Below are 13,153 nucleotides of genomic sequence, written 5' to 3' on the forward strand. Positions count from 1 at the left end.
CAGTGAAAGGATGAGACGTCGTTGATGGTCTTGTTAATTTGTGTGTTATGGGATATCGGATGTGATTACCGTATAGGAGGAGACGCCTTTTTATAGTGCATGGTAGCAACGTTAGTTAATTATATCTTTCCTTTCAAGCTCAAAAAATATATACCTTTCCTTTCAAAAGATTCTTCCCTTAAGTTAGCATGCATGACAGGAGATTTGGCTTCCCTTTTTACTCGATTCTCTTTCTCAAATCCCATCAGACACGACTTAATGCTCTCGGATTGCATGCAGATCGGACGTGGCGTGCCCAGTGGTAGATGGGAAGTAATAACCTCCGTGAAGCAACCATAGCAGGTTCTCTAGAAAATGAGTCTTTCAAAAGCTCCGGGGCGAATGTCCTTCGTGCATACAAGTCTTATTTCTCATTTTTACCTTTCCGCCTTAGAGCCGTGCAGTGATATCCCGTGCATTATTTGTCATGTCAATGTATGTTAGAGGTATTTACTTGATAGACATGAGAATATGAGGCACCGGGAATTAACCATATCCAAAGTTTCACGCGTACTCTAGCCAAAGGCAACTCGGATCCGTAATAGGATCATGTTTTTATTTCGGACTAGTAAGTGTGCACGTGCAACGCACGTCTATTTGAACTAATAAGTGTGCACACGCAATACACATCTATTTGAATTAATATATTATACTAAACTTAATACAAGACAATTTATTCATAAATTTGAAATTTCCCTATAAAGTACATGATCTCTTATTTCCAACTCGTACAAATAATTTGAAATATCGTTTCTCCTTAATCAACATGCTCATGTATTAAAAGAGCACCCACTTTTCTCAATATATAAAATTCAAAATTATTTAGAAGATTCATCATGATTCTTCATATGCACACATTTATGAAAGTATAGTCACACATGAAAATGTCACTTAGGACAAGCTAAGGAACCATTTCAGTGCCAACAAATTCCAGTTAAGAATTACACAAGATCGTCATGAACATATACAGAGAGAAGTGACCTCTCTTTCTCCGAGATTGATCGAACAACAAGTTTTTGTATATATCTATCCGACACTACTACATATATACAATATAACATCTCTTATAATCCCTGACATCTAAAATCAATTTCAACTTCCACATGGCATTCTCCGTCTTCATGTATGACATGGTCAAGAAAGAATCCCGCCAATTCCTCTTGAATTGCTCGTATGCGATCATGTGGTATGAGTTTATTCCGCATCTGTCAATCTAATTTAAAGAAGAGGGTCAATACATATATATGAAAGAAACTCAACACAATTGATGGTAATAAAATAAAATTGTAAATATTGTTTATGTACTAAATGATATGAAATTTACCATGATCACAAAATATCCTACATTCATCATCATCATAATCAACATGCAGTTTTTGCTTCTTTTGTATGCAGTCCAAGTTTTCTATCAGGAAAACATGTTAACTCGATTGTAGATAAGGACGGTATGAAAATGCTCATGTAAAATTACAATTGCCATGTATCAGCTAGACAAACAAATACACTTATGCAAACTTCAGGTTTTTTTAGTAAAACTTATGCGAACTTTAGTTTTTTTTCCATTAGAACTTATGCAAACTTCTGGGTTTTTTCAGTGAAACGTAATTTCATGACTGCAAGTAAGGTCTTGGTTCAACGAATTTGTCTGTGAGTTCACTATGTAGTCGTGAGTTGGCCATGTAATAACCGGTAGTCAGTACTTAAAAAAACAGGGATGTCTGTTGCGGGTACGCGAAAATCAGTGAAAAAATAAAGAAAGAAAGAAGGCGAACGTCTCTGTGTGTGCTCCAGCGCTCCTCTGTTTCTGACTGCCTCATCTCTAGTTCCTGTACTTCTAGATGTGTCACCACCGGCGAGGTAGCGATGACAGTAAAAAAGTAACACTCGATACTTACTTGATTAATGCGTGTGTGTGGTGCGTTCGCGTGAAGGCGAGCGTCTCCGTCGTTCAGGCCTGCAAGCGGCCGCGGCGACCATGTCCTCTCACCAGCTGGGCGGCATTGTCGACGCAGGTGAGTCAGTCGTCCAGCTTTGAGGCGGCGGCCTCCACGCACCGGGATTAGCTTTGGACGACGTCGTCCACGCGCGAGTATCGGACAAGTGTGTCCAACGGAGCAGCACGCGTCAGAGCTGAGGGAGTCGGCGGTGGCTTCGGGCGAGTGAGATGGGGCCGTGATTAGCTTCACCTGCTGCACAGTGGCCGAGACCTGCACCGCCCTGGGGACGATGATGGTTGGCGACCAGGCGAATCTACATGCATAGCTATGGGGGCAGATTTTTTTGGCCCGCTTATACTGGTCCAAGATACTCAGCGTTGCCCCCACTTGAAGGATCTCGGCGGTGGGTGGTTGTCAGCGTGGGTGTTGTGGATGAAGCTGAAGTCGACGCGGGTGCCGGTGGTTCCCGAAGAGCATGCCCAGGATGTGGACAAAGTCGTTGCAGTCAGTATAAGTGTGTTCGGAGGAAGCCGCAACTCCTCCTCGCGTGTCTCCCATTGTGGCTCGCGTGGGTGTGGTGGGCTGGTGACGGCTGGCGACTCGCGATCACGATTTTCTGATAGGAGACGATAGGATGCGCTCGCGGTTAGTTTCCTAATAATTAGATGCGTTCGTGATTAGTTATCTAATAGGATGTAGCCATGATTAGTTTCCCAATAATTAGATGCGTCCGTGATTAATTTCCTAATAGGATGGCTCGTAATTATTTTCCTAATAATAGGATGCGCGCGTAATTTTTTTCCTAATAATAGGATGGGTTTGTGATTAGTTTTTTAATAATTAGATGTGCCCGTGATTAGTTTCTTAATAGGATGTGTCCGTGATTATAGTTTCCTAATTGACTAGGCATGGAATTTCATATTTTCCTCCGCAGTGGAGTACGATCAGTCAATGTAAATTGCTAAGTGCACACAGAGAACAGATTCGGTTAAGGCTAGCCGCTAGATTGAGTTTATTGGGACTAATCATGCGGTGGTAATGGATCCGTGTACGTTTTGTGGGGTGCACTTAGAGAAGATAATGTTTGCTCTTTTATAAGTAATATAGATAATATAGATATAGAGTATAGAAAAGAAAGCTAATTCCGGACTGTTATACTTGGATTCACTTTTGGACTGAGAGATCCATCCGTAGCAGAAGGGCCTTGTGCGTCTAGTTGCTGTAGCTGCTGAATCTGGCGACGCGGCTCCGGGAGCAGGTGGGTCGATGAGCAGGGGTTCCACTTCGTTGGTGGTACAACCATCGATATGGGAATTAAATCTTCTAAGGGTTCCTCCATCGTTGCTTCTTCTTGCTGCATCACCAACCAAGCCCCATGTAAGAATTGGACAATAGAGTGCATAAGCTTTATTGCTTTAGGGAATAAGAAACCATAAATAGACATTCATAACTACACACGTAACATCAGTTTGTGCACCATAAAAGTAACGCTCGTCGTTTAATTAATCCGGTCCGATGCTGTTTCACGGTGGTGGTGGTGGTGCCGTGCGTACACAACTACACCAGTCAAAATCGACCCAGCTGCTAAACGCCATTGGTGCAGGCACGAAGGTAGGTTGGCAGCCCTCTCGCTGTCACTGATAATAATTCTGCTTCCATATCCAGTAGGAGCACATGAATCTTTCATCACCTAATTAGTCCGGTATTACCATGTCAAGAACAAATAGTACTGTATATATCGAGCCGAGCTTTCCACTATTCCACACTACCCCCAAGAAGTCATTTCTTCCTCGTTACTACTACTAAGTGTTTTTTTCTAGCTAGTTGTCCATGCAGTGATGGGAATTTATATATCTCGTACTATTGTCACACAATTGAAAGAGTAAGTTAAGGGAGCCAAAATGAGAACACCAACATACCACATGTGTTAATTAAACAGGCGTGCATGTTTCAAGACAAGCACATGACTGCGAGAGTGTTTTTTTAGAACTATACAGTCGAGTGAGAGAGGTGTTTTTTTTTTGAGGGATCTGAGTGCGAGAGGTACGTATGCACACTTCACACTGGGCTGGCTTTGTGGTTGTTTATCCACGGTGCTGATCCTAGACGTGGAGTGTGCATACGTAACTCTCGCACTCAGATCCCTCCAAACCATTAGGCCATTTTAGTGATCTTTTTTCAAATTACAAACATTTCCTAGACGTGTACTTTTTTTAATTTCGTGTCTTTTTTAAATCGTGATTTTTTTCTCAAATTCGTTTGCTTTTTAAAATTCATGAACATTTTCTCAAAGTAATGGTATTTTTTAAAATTATTGATTTTTTAAATTCATGATTTTTTTGAATTTTTTAATTCGTAATTTTCTATGGATATTTCTTTTTTAGTACTACGCTATAAGAGAGCAGGAAGCAGAAGACCTCGAACGGAAGAAAAAACTGTAGCGACGACATAACGAAGGTACGTTCAAACGAGTGAAGGAGTAGTGGGCCGAGGCCCAACAAGATCGCTACTGTACACCAAGTCGTTTTCTGTCACTCACTGCAGGCGCCAAATTGGGCCTCTTGGCGCTGATGGTGGTGGTCACTTTGATGTCGCACCCTAGTGGGCTAGCCCATCCCATTTCCAAGGCCTCTCACGGCAAAGTTGGCCTCATTCTCATGGGGCGCGGTGGTCTATGACTCACAACATTTAACTCAGATCAATATTGCTTTCATTCATTCACACAGTTGGTTGCTATTTAACCATCCAATCACTTTATCCACCATAACTGCAAGTACCCATCTTTTCGGATTCTCACCCTGTATCTTCTCCATATTCTGTAGAGGGGATAACCACCATCCGCACACGGTACATTGTACAATGTGACTTTATATGTCAAGCAACTACAAAGAAAAATGGCACAAGGTCGTGAGCGTGCGCTAACAGAGAAAGATAAGACATAATCACGATTTCTCCATGTGAATATTGTTTGGATATCGAAAAAGTGTCGTTGGGTTCCTCTGCCTTGAGCTGGAGTGGCACTACTTAGCACAATAGAAAGAGATACATCTAAAATGAGTATATCTCTTTTTTCCCATTCAAAACGAGACCATCTAAAATGCATGCAAGTGAATGCACAAATAAAAGAGGCATGCCATAGTCCTGGTTTCTCCATTTGAATAATGTATTACATTAAAAGGTGTCATGGGATCACAAATCTTAATTCATGTGATGTTGCTGTACTTTGATGGCTCGTTCTTTTTCTACGAGGATAACCGGTGACTTCATGCCACTTCTTATCACCCAACTCTCTTATAGTAAGGAGCAAGGCTCCTCCGAGCAAATGGTGAATATAGCTTATTTTTCATTTTATAGTACAATCTAAGAATAGTCTAGCCATATCTCGTGCATTGTTTCTCGTGTCTATACACATTGGAGTTGTGATTTTAATCGATATGAGAATAGAAGGCACGGGGAATTAAGTACATCCAAGTGTCTGTTCTTCGAGGCCGAAACAGTCACTCTCGTGCTCTTGCCATACCCAGGCCGATTCAGCATGGGCGGTTGCTGCAAAAGCTTGTCTGTTCTTCGAGGCCGAAACAGTCACTCTCGTGCTCTTGCCATACCCAGGCCGATTCAGCATGGGCGGTTGCTGCAAAAGCTTCACCTGGCTAGGTGCCAGTTAGAGGGTTCCCTGAGTACATTGCATGGACTGATTGTGTTTGGACTTTCTGCTGCAATTCAGACCAGACACTCGCAGCGCGTGAAGAAACAATACGCTGATCTGCCCTGAAAAGCAGCCCTCGGAGGCATAGTATATTTGTTGAGGATGTGCGTCGATATCTTGCCATGGGCATGGTCTGAAGAATGCTGTTTACTCTTTCGATAGTTGTGTTCTGTTTACTGTTTCATGCATGTTTGCTGTGGCAGTATTCTAGCTAGCGCTGCGCCATCTGTAACAACTTTTTATCTATAATTTTGGTTTCCTTGAATGCAATGGAACTGAGGTGAGCAGCCCTATCATCTAAAAATAGTTATTCTCAAGAGAAAGAAAATTCTGTGCTACGTATTATATTTTGATTCACTTGGTTTGGGCGCCGTTTGTTCCGTGGTTGATCATTACCCTTCAACTGGATTATTCTATTGCACTTCTAGATAGAGAAAAAAAAACTAAAGAATAATGAATGAAAATAGACATAGTTTGGAAGTTAGAGCTTTTTATAGGACTCTCTTTCAATTTCAAAAATGAGGACACTTGAAACTTTTAATAGGCGTAATCGTGGTCAACAAGTGACTTAAAATGTGTGTAAACAAAGAAGCAGTTTTTTTCCAAAATGCTAGAACTAGATAAGGAAGTTTTCTATAATCTTGATTAAAAGGATAAAAAGGTAGCTTTGTTTTAGTTTATGACTCCAATCAAGAGAGAGAAATCCTTGATTTGGGATTGGACATAGAACCTGGACATATTGTAGAGTCGTTTAGTTAAAAAGAAAGGGTCGTGCAGAAAGCTGCCAATTTCCGTCGCCGCACAATCACTCAGGATGCACCAAGTAATGTTCCTAGGCAAATAGATTGAGTAGAACTATCCCTGACTATATATTTAGTTCGGTAACATTATTTTTCACTGTCATGATGGTGCCATCCGTCCATAATTATGTCAGTAAAAGTATAATACAGGAATGACTTTTCAGGGTGCAGGTCGGTGGGCTCCCTATCACTCATAGTATTTTGCTTTGAGATAAAGTGCATTTTTCGTCCCTTAACTTATTGCTAAGTGTGGCTTTCGTCCCTCAACTTTTTTTGGGTGCAACTTTCGTCCCTCAACTCTTAATATAAGGTATAGTTAGGCTGTAGCAGCGGTATTCAACAATCAAGCCCGGTTTTGACTTTTTTTGTGCGAAGACACCGGTTTTGACCTTACGTGACACGGTTTTGGCCACATCCTCATTATGAGGTGGCATAGGGCCACATGTCACCGAAAGAAATCTCTCTCTCTCTCTCTCTCTGATGTCACCAATCCATTGGGCCTGCTCCAATGAGTAACAGGAGCATCTCCACCAGCTTTAAATATCCACTGCACGATGCAGAGAAAAAGGCTACGGTGCTACTCTAGGAGGCCGGTGATGGGAGCAGCTCCTCCCACTTTAGATGGTCAACATGATAGTTGGTCAGGATAGGACAATAGGTGGCAGATCGGATCCAAACCGGCACGGGTAAGAGAAAGGAGCACAATTCGCCGAGGGCCAATCCCAAACCCTTGGGGCATTCCGCTTATAGTGATGATGCAATCATAATCGTGCCGTGAGAAGTAAAAACCATATTTAGCCAAGGAATACTCATGTTAGGGACTAATTGTATACGATAATTAAGAGTTGAGGGACAAAGGTTGCACCAAGGTGTGGTCAAAACAATGAAACATCGGCGACACCCTCCCTTAGCCCCTCTTCCAAGAAAATGCAGCTAGGTTTTCTGCCTCCCGTAGGCGGCGCCGCTGATCTCCCGCGTTTCCTGTGGCCTTAGGGCCATGGGTGCGTGGTGGATCCTGGTCCTTGACGGCAGGAGGGCTCCGTTTTCAGGTGCTTCTTCAAGTTTTGTTAGGATTTGTGTCCTGCTCAACAAGACGAGACAGCGGCGGCTTCTTGAAGATGGAATAAGGTTCTTCCCGCCTAGCCCCCGTCGCAATGGTGTGTCTAGCTTCGTCGGAGGGCGTGTGGAGGTGTGTCTCCGGCGGATCTCACGAGATTTGGTCGGTCGTTGTCTTTGGTGGATCCGCTCAGATCCGGTCTTTGTTCGTCTTTGTTCATATATCTTCAGGTTGGATTCTTTCGATCTAAAATTCTCTTCATCGGCGGCGGTTGCTGCTCTGGGGCGTTGGTCCTATGGGACCTTAGCACGACGACTTCCCGACTGTCTACTACAACAAGTTGTGCCCAGCTCCGCCGAGGGAGGGGCAATGACGGCGGCCCCTTCGGCTCGCTTCAGTGCTTGTAGTCGTCGCTAGGTGGTCTATGAATCTAGATATAATTTTTATTATTTCTGGTGTTCATTGTAGTGCCATGATTGAAGATGAATAGATCGACAGTTTCCTGAAAAAAAACAATGAAACATCAAGTGAAAACCGGGTTTAACCGAGGAATACCACTAAGATGGACTAACTACATTGTTGCACATTTATCCCCAAGATTGACGAATAGTCATTATGTGTATATATCCTATATATTTTGCTTTCTATAGATATGCCATTTGTCCCCAAGATTTTTCCTCGTTACCGCTAGCTTATTGTATATTTTGCTTTCTATAGATACGCCATTTGTCCCTAATCTGGTTCGCGCTAGCTTATTGTATGTTTATTTTTTCCATTAGGCAGTCGATCATGGGCGATCAAAGACATACCAGAGCGTTGCACATAATAATTGATTTCCTTTTAGACCTGTGAAGAGCAGAGATTGATGAACAGTCATTATGTGTATATATCTTGTATATGTTGATTTCCATAGCTATGCCATTTGTCCCCAAGATTCTTGCTCGTTACAGCTGTATGAGATAATTAATTACTTTTCTAGTTACACATGGAAATCTCTCTCCTGCGACTAGGGCTGCAAGAAAAACTCGAGGCTCGTGAGCCGCTCGAGATTGACTCGTTTTTTGACTCGACTTAAGATCAACTCGAAAATAAACGAGCTGAGTTTGAACACTTTATGTAGATCGACCGAGAAACGAGCCGATCTTAAGACAATGTTGGCTCACTCAATTTTAGCTCGATAGCTCGACAGAATATCATTATGTTTAATGGTCATGCCATATATTAAATGAAAATAAGATAATTCATTACCATATATGATGTCTATAATTTATTTTCCATTTTATTTACCAACGAACATGAAAACTTAATTAAGTGCAGAGAAGATTTAGGACTAATTATGGCATGTGGTCGACTATGTGTTAAATATCCTATATTTTTGATAAAGGTTCCGAGCATATTTGCCTTAATTTTTTTGTTTTCCATCTATATATTTATAATTTTTACCATCTCATTTAGCTCAAAACTAACTCGAGATCGACTCGAGATCGTTATAAGGTGAGCACGAGTCATGTTCTACAACTCGATCTTGAGCTTCATTCAGTTTGAGCTCGCTCGAATTTTCATATGAGTTAAGTTGAGCCAACTCCAACTCACTCGAACTCGACTCGTTTACGGCCCTACGTGCGACAAAAAATTAAGATGGCAAGAGTAAATGGAGCCTAGGTGACCACCACCAACTGGACGTGTTAATTAACCAAGTTGTTTTAGAGCAAGAATAGCGTACGAGTGCTACTGGGCACGCATATACAGTTCATTTTGAGCTCCTTTTTCTAATACTATCTGCATCGACTTTATTACAAGAGTTAATTACACAAAACCACAACTTCAGGTTTTTTTTGAGGGAAAAACCATAATTTCAGGTTAACTTATAACACTTTACCACAACTTTTGAGTTTTTTTTAATAAAAAACCACAACTTCAAGTCAATTTATAACACTTTACCACAACTTTTGAGTTTCTTTAACACAAAACCACAACTTCTGAACTAATTCTCAACATTGAGCCCAAATCTATCGGTCAACTTCTTTTAATAGCCAATCTGATTGATTGGGTCCACATGTTAGGACCTAAGTCGGAAAAAGGTGGCATGTGCGCATCACCTATGTAGCCTACCATTTCCTCCTCTTGCCATCCCGTACCGGCGCTATCAACTCCACCGATGCATTGAGCAGGGAGCTGGTTGTTGGTGGGGTGGTCGAAATTCTGCCACAGGATGATCACTCCGAGCATCCTTGAAGGCGAGGTTCCTAGTGTCGCAAAGCCGCACCCGTCCGGACTATGGCATGGTCAGGCAGGGCACACGAACTAGACAGAGAGGTCTTGGGGAGCTGCAGGTGAACGCGTCGTCGAGGATACGATGATGTCGTATGCAGACTGCTATGTTACACATATCCAGTCAGCGCCACGTAGGAGGGAACTTGCTACCTAGAGCCTGACATGTGGGCCCAATCATTCAGATTGGTTATTAAAGTGGTTGACCGATAGATTTTGGCTCAATGTTGAGAATTAGTTCAGAAGTTGTGGTTTTGTTTAAAAAACTCAAAAGTTGCAGTAAAGTGTTATAAGTTACCCCGAAGTTGTGGTTTTGTGTTAAAAAAACTCAAATGTTATGGTAAAGTGTTATAAGTTATTCTGAAGTTGTGGTTTTGTGTAATTAACTCTTATTACAATAATAATGGGTGTTGACTAGGTGCGTCATCTTGATTTCAATACATAGTTCAGAAGAGCAATACAGATACTCTGTAAAAAAAAGAAAGAAAATTCATTCTATGTACTATAAAGGACCGAGAAAGCACTTATAGCCGGTGATCTACCAAGGACCGAGCTCTTAAGCAAAGGGATTCTTTGCGCTTGACCAACCAAAAGACAAATACCAACCACCATACCCTTTTTATAAGTAGCACGGCTTCTCCGAGCAAATGGTCAATGACATATTTCTCATTTACCTTTCTATATTCGAGTCACCCAGTATAGAAACTTGCATTACTTGTTCCTCTCCTGCACATTGGAGACATGAACATGGCTGGTACGGAATAGACGGCACCGGGAACTATTGACGGGTCATCAAAACTGCAATGTGCACTCCTGTCTCACGTCACCACAGTTGTTATCACAAAGGAAACACGATGCAGTGATCATAGACAACAAAAAGAGGATAATGGAGCACGAGGAAAGCCTACATGCTATTTTCACCGGTCTGCAAGTACAGTTACGTGAAGCTTAAGTGTAATACAAAATCTGGAACTAGTAGCATGCTGAATCTTGGGGTGCATCTGCCTTGGCCTGGAGTGGCACTACTTAGCACAATAGAAAGAGATGTAGATGAATAAAACTGTTAGGTAATGAGATTCAGCTAAGATGGTGGAGGAGAGCGCACAAATTTCTAAACTTGTTCTCTCGAAATCTATTAGATGGTATCTATGCTCTGTGAAAATATTAAGCAATGCCCCTAGGTCAGATCGAGTATAACCGTCCTTGACTAATTCGGCAGTCTGAGCTCTGTCATGGCCATGATGGTGTGCCGTCCATACATACTCTGTGAGGGAAAATTAATCCATGGTAGGATGTTAAACGCCATGGGTGCAAGAAGGTAGGCAAGCTCGCCACCAGTGAAAATTCTGCTTTTTTTTCGAAAAGGGGATCCCCGGCCTCTGAGTGATAATTCTGCTTTGATCTGCAGTATGCGCAAATGAATGATTGATTGCCTAACTAACCTAGTCTACCTACCAGTGGCTCTAGCTAGCTTCTTATACTTCACTTTTGCAGCTAGGCCTCCTCAATGCATTGAAGGTACACAATATTGCAAAAAATAGTAATATTCCCTCTCAGACTTGTGGACCCACTGGCGGAGCTACAACAAGGCTAAATGGGCCATGGCCCGCCCAATCCAAAGCAAAACAGTAAGGGACAAAGACTTAACTGACCCATGAGAGGAAACATACTGGGTTTTTCTTTGTACTCGCTCGCCATTATTTGGCACTGTAGCTCGCCATTGTGTGAACCACACAAGATTGAGGTGTGTTTGGTTGCCCACCCTCAATTTGTCTACATTGCCTGTGTTGCTCAGTTGGGCCTGGTTAAGGAAAAACAGGGAAAAAAACTAACATCTACATTTCGTTTGGTTGCCCGCGTCTATTAGAATAGTATGTGTACAGGACGTAGAGTCCATGTTGTATACGGGCCTTGAGCCATTTCCTAGTCTGTATATGATCTCTGTCGTGTCCTATCATGTAACCGATCTCTGACCGATCCATGCAATATAAATATACAGCAAGGTGATCCCAAGGGACATCAAGCCTGAATCAATCGATCTCTTGTTTCTTACATGGTATTAGAGCCTTCTCTTCTTCATCGCATCTAGATGTCTCTCGTTCCCTTCAGCGTATCCTGAGGAGCTTCTTCCTCAACCGCTCAGCCCATGACGACCCTCGGCGACAACTCCCGCGAGAAGCTTGGGCGCGACAACTTCCTTCTTTGGAAGGCGACGGTCCTGCCCCCGATCCGTGCTGCACAGCTAGACGGATATCTCGACGGAACGCTTGAAGCTCCGGCCAAGACTCTTGAAGTCCAGAAGGCCGACAAATCTGGCACCGAGACGGTGCCCAACCCCGAGTACGCTTGCTGGATAGCCCAAGATCAGAAGGTTCTTGGCTCGCTACTGACCTCTCTGTCGCGTGAAGTTTTGACTCAAGTCGTCTCCATGAAGACATCCACGCAGGTCTGGTCAGCCCTTGAGGAGATGTACTCCTCTGTCTCCCGGTCACGAATTATCCAACTTCGGACCCTGTTCGCTGGCACTCGGAAGAACGAGATGACCGCCACCGCGTACTTCACGAAGATGCGGGGCATTGCGGACGAACTTACAGCAGCAGGAAAGAAGATGGAAGATGATGATCTCATCTCTCAAATCCTTGCTGGATTGGATGCAAAATATAATCCTTTTGTCTCATCCATTGCCGCTAGAACCGATGCCTATTCCTTGAGTGAAATTTATGCTTAGTTCATTGCCTTTGAAGCGTGCCTGGAGTCACAAAATTCTGGGTCACAGCAGTATAATTCGTCGGCAAATCTTGCTGCACGAGGAGGACATGGCAAAGGAAATCGTGGAGGCAAAAACAATGGTGGCGGGAACCGCGGTGGCCACGGCAACAACAACCGCGGAGGCTACAACAACAACAACTACGGCAACAACTACAACCACGGGAACAACAACTACCCCCACAATAATCGCGGTGGAGGACGACCAGGACCAGCAGGAGGAGCGAACCTTCCCCGAGGTGAAAGGCCTACTTGCCAGATTTGTGGTAAGGTTGGCCATCCAGCTCATAAGTGCTGGTATCATTTTGACCCAAATTATGTCACTGAAGAGAGATATGGTGGAGCAGCCACTACTTCATATGGAATTGACTCAAATTGGTACTTTGATACCGGAGCAACTGATCATATTACAGGGGAGCTCGACAAGCTGACAACACGTACTCGCTACAACGGTCCTGAACAAGTTCATACAGCTAATGGTGCAGGTATGCCTATTAGTCACATCGGTCATGCAGTCGTTAATTCTTTTGATCATACTCGAAATTTTCATCTTAACGACATACTTCATGTTCCCCAA

The 13,153-nt window shown here is 43.0% G+C and overlaps 1 non-coding gene across 1 annotated transcript; it reads left to right on the forward strand.

Annotated features, from left to right (window-relative positions):
• The first annotated feature begins 12,415 nt into the window (after positions 1-12,415).
• On the forward strand, positions 12,416-12,544 carry LOC147967513 (small nucleolar RNA Z247). Its single transcript, XR_015606892.1, has one exon. It is a non-coding gene; the product is annotated as a small nucleolar RNA Z247 (small nucleolar RNA).
• Positions 12,545-13,153: the final 609 nt, after the last annotated feature.

This window comes from Triticum urartu, chromosome 5A (genome assembly GCF_056163025.1).
Source record: "Triticum urartu cultivar PI428250 chromosome 5A, HENAU_Tu73, whole genome shotgun sequence".
NCBI classification, from domain to species: domain Eukaryota; kingdom Viridiplantae; phylum Streptophyta; class Magnoliopsida; order Poales; family Poaceae; genus Triticum; species Triticum urartu.